The sequence below is a fragment of the Silurus meridionalis genome, chromosome 14, assembly GCF_014805685.1.
Source record: "Silurus meridionalis isolate SWU-2019-XX chromosome 14, ASM1480568v1, whole genome shotgun sequence".
Classification (NCBI taxonomy): Eukaryota; Metazoa; Chordata; class Actinopteri; order Siluriformes; family Siluridae; genus Silurus; species Silurus meridionalis.
The window spans coordinates 17,060,854-17,073,452 of NC_060897.1; the positions used below are offsets into that span (position 1 = coordinate 17,060,854).

General features: G+C 39.2%; 1 protein-coding gene across 3 annotated transcripts in view; it reads right to left on the reverse strand.

The window, feature by feature from the left end:
* glis2b (GLIS family zinc finger 2b) overlaps positions 1-12,599 on the reverse strand; it is a 67,170-nt gene that overhangs the window by 52,275 nt on the left and 2,296 nt on the right. For all 3 annotated transcript variants that reach the window (XM_046865622.1, XM_046865621.1, XM_046865620.1), the window contains one exon: positions 4,073-4,979. The gene's annotated coding sequence lies outside the window, so the exon portion shown is untranslated. Of the gene's footprint in view, positions 1-4,072; positions 4,980-12,599 lie in introns of those variants that run through there.

Genomic DNA, 12,599 nt, shown 5'->3' on the forward strand with positions numbered 1-12,599 from the left:
TCTTACACACACAACAGTCTTTGCTTGCTTATTGTAGTGGGGCTGAACTATTGTGGGTAATTCTGGAGAATCCAGGGTGTTGGCCATGCAAGTAAATAATAATATGAAACAGCTGCGCCTCCAATTTAAGTGGAGGAGCTTTTGGTACAGTACACTGCTGAGTGCTCCTAGATTCAAAACAATCATGGTGCTGTGGCCATCTGGAGCCATACATGATACTCAGACATGAATATCTCTTTTCTCAGGAGCACCTAATTATGACTTGTTCCCTATTCTTGCTAAATGTCTATAAAGGTTCTCCTTGGGTCATTTGTTTGAAATACCTCTTCTTCTTCATGACATAAAACAGAAAAAGGACTTCAAACAAAAAAGGGAAAAGAGAAAGCGAGGAAAAGTACAGGAGATTTTGGATATTAGTGGTGTGAACTAAGGCACAAAACTATGTATCTGTATTTATTTTGGAACATGTTACCACAGCCCCAGTCCAAACAGTGAAGAAAATATGGATGGATGGTGTGAGCCACAAACTGCAATTCCAAAAAGGTGCTTGGGAGCAGGCAAAGGGAAGCTCTTGACTGGTGTGACATTGCTACATGGTGGATGCAACATTAAGAATGGGAAGCAGCCGCTCCAAGAGAAAACTGTAAGGCCACACTGTGATTAGTGGTTAGTGTTTAACTGGAGAAGAATGCATGGTCTGGGCCCAGCTAAAAAGGGTCTGGTCTGGCACTGATCACTGTGCAACTCAGGCTTCTCTGTTCCCACATCAGCTCTGATTCTGTCATCCAGAGTTTTGTGTGTCCAGACACACTTCTTTAAACATTCAACATAATGTTTCACACATTTAAAATTTTCATGCATTTCCAGTTTTGTCAACCAATGCATCTATTTGATTTTATTAAGAGGTCATTTAAAAAGACATTTCAATGAGCCATTTACGTGCACTTTGTTCATACTGCCTGTTAGTCGGTTGAAATGCTCAAATGCTCAGGCTTTTTACAAGGCTTCTACAATGTTTTCCCAGAATTGTTGCTCATTCTTCCTAAAAGAACTTGTTTACCCCAGGTTACAATTATGGATCTCCTTGCTGATGCTATTTCAGTCCAGTCCACAAATTTTATATATTTCACGTTAGGACTTTGTGATGGCCACTCTAATACTCTTAGTTAGTTTTCATTAATACATTTTGTTACAATTCATTGTCATACTACTTTCTTTATGATGTCGTTTTTTTTAAGCTTGTGATCTGATAACACATAAAAGGATATTGCTCACATTAAAACTTTAGTCTGGCCTTTTTGGTCGCCTCGTGCTGCATTTCACTTGTTTTAAAAAGTGTAGTAAGAGCTCAGTAACAAGATACAAAGTGGGGGGAAAAACATGGTTAAAACATGTTCATCTTTAGATGTTTGTTTTTCACCTAAAACAGCAACACCTAAAACCAGAATTTTAAGTTAATAGAGCATTTTTTGCTTTTTCTGGTCAGAAATCATAAATTAAAATGGAGGACACTCTTAATGGTGGATGCACATACGTTGGTATACCTGGGACCCTATTTCCAATATCTTTGTGGTTCAAAGAGTTTCACATGTGCACACAATTGCTTGCACAGGTGCTTGTGAAACCTACAGTCATTGGGAAATTGCGACAAAAAAGAAGCCAGGAGGTCTTTCCTTTGATTTGTTTCATTGTCAAGGGCAAAAAGAACTAAAGTAGGCCCTTTGACAGCCACAGGCATGCTCCAAAATTAGCTCCTAATTATGACAACTGACCGATCATGACCTTTTAAAAGTCTTTACTTTTGAAGATTTTCTAAGAGAGAGAAAGTAGAGAGTAATTAATATATTTTATATCTGTAATTAATATAAACAGTCTGTTACAATGCCTTAGGATTGCAGTTTACATGAACAGCTCTGCATTTAAGTGCCTATTGCAAAGTACACCTAAACAATGATGAGGAGGAGTTACCTTTTGAATGGGGATGTAAATATATAAAATAAAATGTTTTATTATATTGTATATGAAATATAGTATGTTGGGTTTAACTGCAAGTGGCTTGGAATATATAACTAAAATTAATTTACCATTAAGCTGTGCTACAGCTAGAGCTTTCTCACAGCTCACACAACCTATGAAATTATTCATATTTTACTTGGTACTATGCCACTTTTTGTATGACAATAAATTAATAACATTTTAGTGATTGTGTACAAGTGGTTTTATATTATATTCAGAAAATTCTGTGTGTTTTAGCACTGTGTTCTGCTTTCCATTTGACTCTCTCAGCCTCATATATGATTTTAAAAGATTTGGGGATCCCTGTCAGTCACTAAAGCAACAACCTAACGAATGGTCAAATATTCCCTTAAGAATTCCTTTGGTTGAGCCTGCTTCGACCGTGTTTTCTCAACTACAGGGAAACAAACACTGTATTCACCAACAAACCCCCTTGCTGGGTCCTTTAGCATCTCATTGTTGCCAAATGTTACACATTTCTCAAACTTGTATTGTCACTTTGTAACTATAGCTCATATTATCTGTGGTCTTTTCAGCAGGTTCTTCGAAATTATTCTTGATTTTTTGCTTAGTTCTAAAGCCTTTATTATTCATTTCAAATCACATACGGACTAGTGGCTGCTAGCATAGGTCTAAAAATAAACAGTATTCAGATGCTTCATTGCTTGTATATAGAAAAATGGGATTAAAAACTTCCATTAAAAGCACAGTTTCAATTATCTAAGGATTATGGTCACATATGTAATCATAATTCATAAATGTACTCAAGAATTTTATCCAGATTATCTATAAATCAGATTATCTATAAATTATCTACTATTTATCTATGTTTAGTCTGTGACAGTGGAGTATAAGAATGAGTGTATATATATATATATATATATATATATATATATATATATATATATATATATATATATACACACAGTGCTCGAATTGAGGGGGGGCTGGGGGGATCCGGGACCCACCACAAGGCATTAGGGACCCCCTATAAAAAGTAAAATATAGACTTAGGTGGCTTCCCAAGATTATTATAATAAAAAAATATATGAATTACACAACAACTGGGAACCCCCATAAGATTGAGCACTGTATATTATATATATATATCAAGAGTGGTTTACTCAAATATGGTAAAATACACAAAATGGGTTAAAATGACATGCACAAGCAATACCAACACTAACAGTCAAACTTGGGTAATTGGACTCTAGTTCCTAAAGTGTGACTAAGTCCCTGATTAAAAAATGCTGTGTCCTGACCAGTGCTTAAATTAAGTCAAGTCTTATAGGGGGTCCCCAGTTGTTGTGTAATTCATATATCTTTTATTCAAATAATCTTGGGGAAAGTCCCCCTTAAGTCTATGTTTTACTTGTCGTAGGGGGGGGGGGGGGTTGGGGGTCCTTAATGCCTTGTGGAGGGTCCCGGATCCCCCAGCCCCCCCTCTTCAATTAGAGGACTGGCAATGTATTTGATTTTCAGATTCTCAGTAACATTTGGTTAACTTCCTCCCACAATGTAGATTATGTATCAAGCCATGTGTGGCCTTCAATTTAATACAGGCTCTGATCTAAGGGCCCAATCTCAATGCACTCCTCAATTAAGTTCATGGTTTGTGATGTCACCTAACTACTGCAAAAGTCATTTCTTTCCCTGGACGTCATCAGTGCCATTCACACTAAGCTGCACCGTCTTCTTTCCAGGTTGAACTTGTATTCCTGTATTTATGTCTGAACAATCCGAGGCAGGCTTATATGCCAGGTTTACATCAACGTATATTGCACACCTGAAAGGGGGGGAGATAACTGTCTTTTAACCAGACGGTCCACGTAGACGAGGCACCGAGCTTTGAGCCAAGTGAAACAACCATTAGAAAAGTGGTCATTTGTAATATAGCTAGAATTGTCATATTTTTACATCTATAGTTTTCTTGAAGCACGTCGTGTTGTTTCAAATATTTATTAAAAAATCTGCTCAGACTCAGTCTGCGGGAGACGCAACAGAGGTGAGAAACAGTCTACATTCAGGGTTACTGAGTTTGTGAAGGCGGTCTTACCTTTGGAGGAGCTGAGAAGTGAATATGGTTGAGCAGGCTTCGACTCGAAGCGTCGTGAAACTTTCCTGTTATAGTGGTTATACAAAGTACTTTAGTTTTAAAAATATATATTTAGCGTAACAAAAAAATCCGTCAGTGAATCGGGTTCTTCTGCACGCCTGGATACACGTCGCGTCACCGTTTAACAATCCGGCTCTGTAGCGGTCTACCGTCAGACCATTGTCGTTACAAAACGCACACAAGGAACAAACATGCGGGGGAAACTACGCTCCAGCTTCTTTATAAAAGACTCGTAACACAAAAAGCCCACCGCAATGGAAAAAAATACAGGCGACAAACAGCCTGGTCAACGTTACTTTTTTAAGGAATTAGATTATTACTCTCAGTTGAGAAGATACCCTGTGTCAATACTTAAAACAGTGTCCGTAATCTTCATAGGCTGAAGTCCAGGAACAAATAAGCGTTGTCGGGTTTTTTAGGATCAAGGTGCATCGCATATTACTAAATCTTGGTCAAGTGGGATTTTCTTTGGGTGGTCGTTCTCTCGAGGGTCTTAAGGGAGGGAAGGAGGGGGCCGCGCAGGGCGAGAGAAAGAAGAGATGTTTAGTCCAGATATGTCCTTAAAACGTTTTTCCTCTCTAATGGTTCCTCGTTGTTGTTTTGTCTTGCTCAGGCAATAACGCGCTAAGTTTGCGGTATCCACCAAGCCCCCCCACGGACTCGAGCCCGTGTGTGGTGACTCCCTCCCGATGCGGAGTGGACACTGGCCCTCACTCCTTCACCCAAACTTGCTCCCAGGCAGTCCGCTCCGCGCATGCGCACTGCTCCGCCCCGTCGACAAGGGCCGTTCTTGGCCTTGCCACGATGCGGCCACGTCCCAAGCTGCGCTCCGCAGACAGTACGCCACCTAGGCGGCCCAAACCATATATTGCTTAGTGCTTAGTGTATACAAATAAATAAAATTCAAATACATTTTTATGTTTATTTGTATACATAAATTAGCTTTACATAGATAACGGTAACAAAGAATGTATAAGTTTGTTCCTTATAATTGTAAGTTTGTCACTAATGAGCAAGCCAGTGGTGACTGTGGCAAATAAAAACTCCCTGAGATGGCATGAGGAAGAAACCTTGAGAGTAATTAGATACAATAGGAAACCCATCCTCTTCTGAGTGACGCCGGATGTCTATTTATTACAGTTCATCATTGTTGTGGTGTGCAGTGATAGGTAAATAAATGCAACGTGTGGTCCTAAACCATTGTAGCAGACTGTTGACATTAAGTACACCAGTCAAGCAAATTAATGCATTTAATAAATTAGTTATATCAAATTAATACATTGGACAACCCATTTAAAATAGAGCACTGTTCAATAATTGTCCTTGTAACTGTCAAGGTATTTAGACTTTTGGTTGGATGCATTGCCTGATCAGGTTAGACATGGGATGTTGAGGACCTAATTTTCAGGTAAAGAGAGAAGAAAAGGGATCTTTGTTTGCTGGTCCTAAACAAATAAATAAGGTTTGGATTGATGTACAAGGGGAATACTGTAATGCTTCATGCACACATCCACACACTCATTCACTGCCTGGGGCAAATTTGCACAGCCAGGCTGTTTAACTGCTTTTGGACAATGGTAGAATAGTGGATTAAACCCACAAAACACAAGAAAAAGCAAAACTCAAAGATTAGAAAAATAGTCTAAAACAAGTTTTGTGTGTAGCTTGTCAATTTCTCTAGTTGAAATTAAAACTAATGTCACCAAAGGTCCAGTCAGTGTGCCTAATACTTTAGTTTGTTTTATTTCATTTAAATGAATTTTTATCTTTGTAGCATCTTAATCTGTCCTATAGGGCAAATCTTCATATAAATTGTTTATAGTATAATATAATAGACTGGTTTATTATAAATGTAGTCCAGAGAGAGAGCTTGGTTAAATAGCTAGGGTAGGACGACAGTCTTAAGTACAAGTATCTTTTTTTATCTTTCCAGATGTCTTTTTAAATTTTAATTTATTTTTCTAGTTGTCATGCTGAGAAAACTAGGTATACAAAAATTGTATCGATTACACAGTAAATATTTTTTCCATATTTTATTTAGGGAAGTTTTATTTGACTTTTATCTCAGTCTTGCTCATTGTCATTCTGGTGTGGAATGTGTGCAGCTTTGCTCCTTGGCGGGGAGCAATCCAGTCTAAAGTTGTGTTAATTCTACCAAACATTTTTATTTATCAAGGATAAGCTTTATAAAGTGACAGTGAACTTAATCCAATGAAGAGATGAACCAGTTGTTGGAACCAAAAAGTCATATGGAATACCTCCTCCATTCAGCTCATCATAATATCATGACTAAGCATTTCTGGCAGGATAAACATTTACCAGCCTCTTTCTATTTGCTTGGTTTTCAAGAGACTTGTTACAGGTTGCATACCACATGCTGGAAATATCAGCTGGTGAATCTGCAAGTCAAATCATAAAGGTCATTGCATCTAGTTCCTTTTTATTTGGTCCACTTAAAAAATGTTGAAAACCTTGAGAGAAACCAGACTCAAAAATGAAACCGGGTGATACTAAATGTTCAATAATTTTAGTTCCATCATTTACTGATGATGACTTGAGTGCATGAACACATTACAGTTTAAGTCCATCTTCCTGGACCTGAATTTTATGCCTCCATTGTAATCTCATTACTGGCAGGCCATCAGGGCCAGCAAGGCCTTCTTTGCTAGCCTAAACTCTATCAGAAATCTATCAGTTTTTTACATGAATATGTATAAAATTATTGCCAATAACCTATTCTCTTTATTTAACCCAGCCATTATGGATGCACAAGCCAGTGCACTCTTAGTGTCGGTCCCAAGCCCGGGTAAATGGGGAGGGTTGCACTAGGAAGGGCATCCAGCGTAAAACATGTGCCAAATCAAATATGCAGATCACAAATGAGAATTTTATACCGGATCGGTCAACGACCGCCACAGGTATCGTTAGCCGACAGGGTACCGGTGGAAATTGGGCTACTCTTGGCCGAAGAAGGAAAAGGAGAGGAGGAAGACGTCTACAGAGACGGCAGGGAAAGGAGAAGTGTAGGAGAGTAGAGGTTCGGGTTTGTACTTTAAATGTTGGTACTATGACGGGTAAAGGGAGAGAGATAGCTGATATGATGGAGAGGAGAAAGGTAGATATGTTGTGTGTTCAGGAGACCAAATGGAAAGGGAGTAAGGCCAGGAACATTGGAGGTGGGTTTAAACTGTTTTATCATGGTGTGGATGGAAGAGAAATGGTGTAGGGGTGATTCTGAAGGAAGAGTACAGTAAGAGTGTAGTGGAGGTGAAGAGAGTTTCTGATAGGGTGATGATCGTGAAGGTGGAAGTTGAAGGATGATGATAAATGTCATCAGTGCCTATGCTCCACAAGTTGGCTGTGAGATGGAGGAGAAGGAAAGATTCTGGAGTGAATTAGATGAAGTGGTAGATGGTGTACCTAGGAAAGAACGATTGGTGATTGGGGCAGACTTTAATGGGCATGTAGGTGAAGGAACAGAGGTGATGAGGAGGTGATGGGTAGGTATGGTTTTAAGGAGAGGAATGTGGAAGGGCAGATGGTGGTAGATTTTGCTAAAAGGATGGAAATGGCAGTGGTGAACACTTATTTTAAGAAGAAGGAGGATCATAGGGTGACGATAAGAGTGGAGGAAGGTGCACACAGGTGGACTATGTGCTATGCAGGAGATGCAACCTGAAGGAGATTGGAGACTGTAAGGTGTTGGCAGGGGACAGTGTAGCTAGACAGCATCGGATGGTGGTCTGTAGGATGGTTTTGGAGGCGAAGAAGAAGAGGAGGAGAGTGAGGACTGAAAGAAGAATAAGATGGTGGAAACTGAAGGAGGAAGAGTGTAGTGTGAGGTTCAGGGAAGAGGTCGGACAGAGGCTCGGTGGTGTTAAAGAGGTGTTGGATGATTGGGCAACTACTGCAGGAGTGATGAGGAGGCAGCTAGAAAAGTACTTGGTGTGACATCTGGAAATAGAAAGCAAGACAAGGAGACGTGGTGGTGGAATGAGGAAGTGCAGGAGAGCATAAGGAGAAAGAGGTTGGCAAAACAGAAGTGGGATAGACAGAGTGATGAGAAAAGTAGGCAGGAGTACAAGGAGATGCGGCAGCAGGTAAAGAGGATGTGGGAAAGCCAAGGAAAAGGCATATGAGGAGCTGTATGAGAGGTTGGACACTAAGAAAGGAGAAAAGGATTTATACCGATTGGCCAGGCAGAGGGACCAAGCTGGGAAGAATGTGCTGCAAGTTAGAGCAGTAAAGGATGGAGAGGAAATGTGTTGACTAGTGAGGAGAGTGTGTTGAGAAGGTGGAGGGAGTATTTTGAGCAGCTGATGAATGAGGAAAATCAGAGAGAGAAGGTTGGATGATGTGGAGTTGGTGAAGCAGGATGTAGATAGGATTAGTAAGGAGGAAGTGAGAGCAGCGATTAAGAGGATGAAGAGTGGAAAGTCGGTTGGACCAGATGACATACCGTAGAAGCGTGAGATGTTTAGGAGAGATGGCAGTGGAGTTTTTAACCAGATTGTTTAACAGGATTTTGGAAGGTGAGAAGATGCCTGAGGAATGGAGAAGAAGTGTGCTGGTACCGATCTTTAAGCATAAAGGAGATGTGCAGACCTGCAGTAACTACAGGGGAATTAAGTTGATCAGTCACACCATGAAGTTATGGGAAAGAGTAGTGGAAGCCAGGCTGAGAAAAGAGGTGACCATCTGTGAGCAACAGTATGGTTTCATGCCAAGGAAGAGCACCACAGATGCCTTATTTGCTTTGAGGATGTTGATGGAGAAGTATAGAGAAGGACATAAGGAATTGCATTGTGTATTTGTGGATTTAGAAAGCGTATGACAGAGTGCCAAGAGAGGAGTTGTGGTATTGTATGAGGAAGTCAGGTGTGTCAGAGAAGTATGTGAGGGTGGTGCAGGACAGTATGAGGACAGTGTGACGGCAGTGAAGTGTGCAGTAGGAACGACAGACTGGTTCAGGGTGAAGGTTGGACTGCATCAAGGATCGGCCCTGAGCCCTTTCCTGTTTGCAGTGGTGATGGACAGGTTGACGGACGAGGTAAGACAGGAGTCTCTCTGGACTATGATGTTTGGGGATGATATTGTGATTTGTGGTGAGAGTAGTGAGCAGGTGGAGTAGAGCCTGGAGAGGTGGAGATATGTGCTGGAGAGAAGGGGAATGAAAGTCAGTAGGAGTAAGACAGAGTACATGTGTGTAAATGAGAGGGAGGGCAGTGGAGTGGTGCGGTTGCGGGGAGAAGAGCTGGAGAATGTGGAGGAGTTCAGGTACCTGAGGTCAACAGTGCAAAGTAATAGAGTGTGTTAGAGAAGTAAAGAAAAGAGTGCAGGCAGGGTGGAGTGGGTGAAGAAGAGTGACAGGAGTGATTTGTGATAGTAGGGTATCTGCAAGAATGAAAGAGAAAGTTTATAGGACTGTGGTGAGACCTGCGATGTTGTATGGATTAGAGACAGTGGCATTGAGTAAAAGACAGGAGGCGGAGCTGGAGGTAGCAGAACTGAAGATGTTAAGGTTTTCGTTGGGAGTGACAAGGATGGACAAGATTAGAAATGAGTTTATTAAAGGGACAGCGCATGTAGGATGTTTTGGTGACAAGGTGAGGGAGGCGAGATTGAGATGGTTTGGACATGTGCAGAGGAGGGACATGAATTATATTGGTAGAAGAATGCTGAGGATAGAGCCACCAGGTAGGAGGAAAAGAGGAAGGCCAAGGAGGAGGTTCATGGATGTGGTGAGGGAAGACATGCAGGTAGTTGGTGTGAAAGAGGCAGATGTAGAGGACAGGGTGGTATGGAGACGGATGATCCGCTGTGGCGACCCTTAATGGAAGCAGCCGAAAGAAGAAGAAGAAGAACCTATTCTCTTTATTTCATAGCTTTTATCTCTGGTGTGCTGTTGCAAGGAGTGTCTGTATACATTGTAGTTTCAATTCAATTAGATTTCAACCATCGCATCATGTGTTGCTATGTTGTAATTTACCATAAGGCTTACAGAAGTAAGATAAACATAAAGACATAAAATATGCGAGAATGAAGCTTTTGCTTTAAACAATCTGACCTTGAGTTGGCGTTCAATCACGTTGGCATTTTCACGCCCTTGATTTGATGTTCTGAGACTGCATTAGTCAGAGCTCATGACCCTCATCTTTTGCAAACTGCACAAGTTCAAATATATTCATATAGATTTAATAGCTGTTTTATCATTCCACAATGTCTGACTAAGAAGAACAAACATTTTTTTGGTGGCAGATATACTTACAAAGACATTTACACAACAAACTTTTCAAGAATAATTGGACATCATGAAAAAAGGTCAGCTGAAAAACAGTTCAAAACTGTTCTAAAGCTTTTTCATGAACCATTTATACTTTTGCTTTTCCTTTCATGTAGAATTTGCACAATTGCACACAACTTGCTTTCATTTTAAATCACCATGAAAACTGTACTGCACACAAAAATGCACAGAAAACCTGGGGTCATTTTACAAGGCTAAAATTAATGCTTCTGCTATAGACATTGTATGCAGTGTAGCCAGGGCTGCATTGAAAGGAGACTTGTTGAATTGTGTTAATTGGGTCTCTTGCTCTAGTAATGGCATTCATTCACACTGCATGAAATACTTGTCTGTGATGTGCTCTGTTATACTGCCTTTCTGTATAATATTGATGGTTTCTATAGTTGTGCCGTCATAATGAAGGTATTGAGAGGTGGCTTGATTCAGGTAGGACACCACTGAAGGCCTGGTCGTGAAATGTCTCATGTAATCTCATGAATTTTAAACCTGTACATGTAGAGCCATCCTTAGCAGCAGTAAGGGGTTTCCAAATGAAGAGAACTCCAAGAGAACATAGACATCAGGGAGCTCTTTGACATAAAGCTAGCCACTCCACCTTCAGCAAACCTGAGTGAATGTGTGAGGGTAGGGGTTAACAACATTCAAACATTCTAGTTCACCGAAACACTTTATTAGAGTGATCCCTTCAGATCTCCTCTCTTACAGAAGAAAAACTAGTCACAATAGTCTTGATGAAACTAATATTTTCAATATAGACTTTAAACTCTGACACAAAGAGCTGAACACTAATTGGAAGGCTGTTCCATAGCTTTATTTTGAGAAAGTTTTGGCTGCTGCTGCTGTAGTCTTCACTGCATGTAACATTTTGTAATATTGTTGTTAAAGGAGAGGAGGAGATGAGGAAAGGAAATGCCTGCAACTACCTAACTAATGAAAATGCTCCTTGGATGGTGTTTTCAAAAATTGTAATTTTTTTTACAGAGATGTTACAGAAAAAAAACAAAAGGGAAACAACAATTAGCATAATTATTAGAGTAAACAATGAGAGACTATTATCACTAAAACCAACACAATAGGAGAAAAAAGAAAGCAATTTACATTAGACTGGTATTAGAGTTACCTTTTAAACTTTTATGCACAATATACAATTAAATAATAGTAAACCATCATTTAATTGCAATCCCTGTTTTTTTTTTTTTTTTTTTTTTTACATTGCTTAAAATTGATTACAGGGTTACGGTAAATGATTTAATTAAATACTTAACAATAAAAATAATTGTAAAACGTGTAAATAAATAAGTTATTAGTTAATATTAATCATGTATAATTCATTAATAGACTTGACAAAAACAAATTTAACAAGTTATTTAAAGAACACTACTAAACCCTTGAATCCAACAACTGAATCCAGTAAAAATTTTAATTGATTAAGGTGGGTTAATGTTCTTATAATAAGCCACATAATGGAAAAAAAATGGCTATGTAATATTTTCTGAATACTATTAGAATCTATGGCCTATATTACGGTGATTGTAGCCAAATATCCACCTAAATTTTACAAATAAATTAAATAAAGAACCACCATACTCCATACTATTCATAAAAACAGCTTTTTAATATTATGCTGTTTATTTTATGATAAAATCTTGTAATTCAGGCTTTTGTTTTATACATTATAATTGTAGCGCTTTTGTTCTATAACATGTTGAGCACAAACTGAGCTGGGTGGGTTAGGTTAATTAGGTTCAAATATAATCCAACAGTTTCAAACAGTTTTGAAGATATCTGACTGATGAGTGACTTAGACATGTAAGAACAACCATGGGCAATTTTTGGGGGAATTTGGCAATGAACATAACACATTTTTTAACAAGCCACAGTCTCAATATACAATAGAAAGTTGACAAAAAAAGTTAGTAATACCTAATAAAGTAAAGGTTTTCCAATGATTTCTGCTATAATTTTAATATTTTGTCATATTATTGCGAGCAAGGCCATGAGCCAGAGTGAAACACAATGACACAATGATAATTATCATGGTGGTGGAATTCACTGGCTGTAAGAGGAAAGGTAGAAATAAACAAATGGGCTTGTAGTCTTGGTCCTCAAGATGCATAACAAGCATTAAATCAGTTAGTGACACAGAACTGTTAGTGACATAAA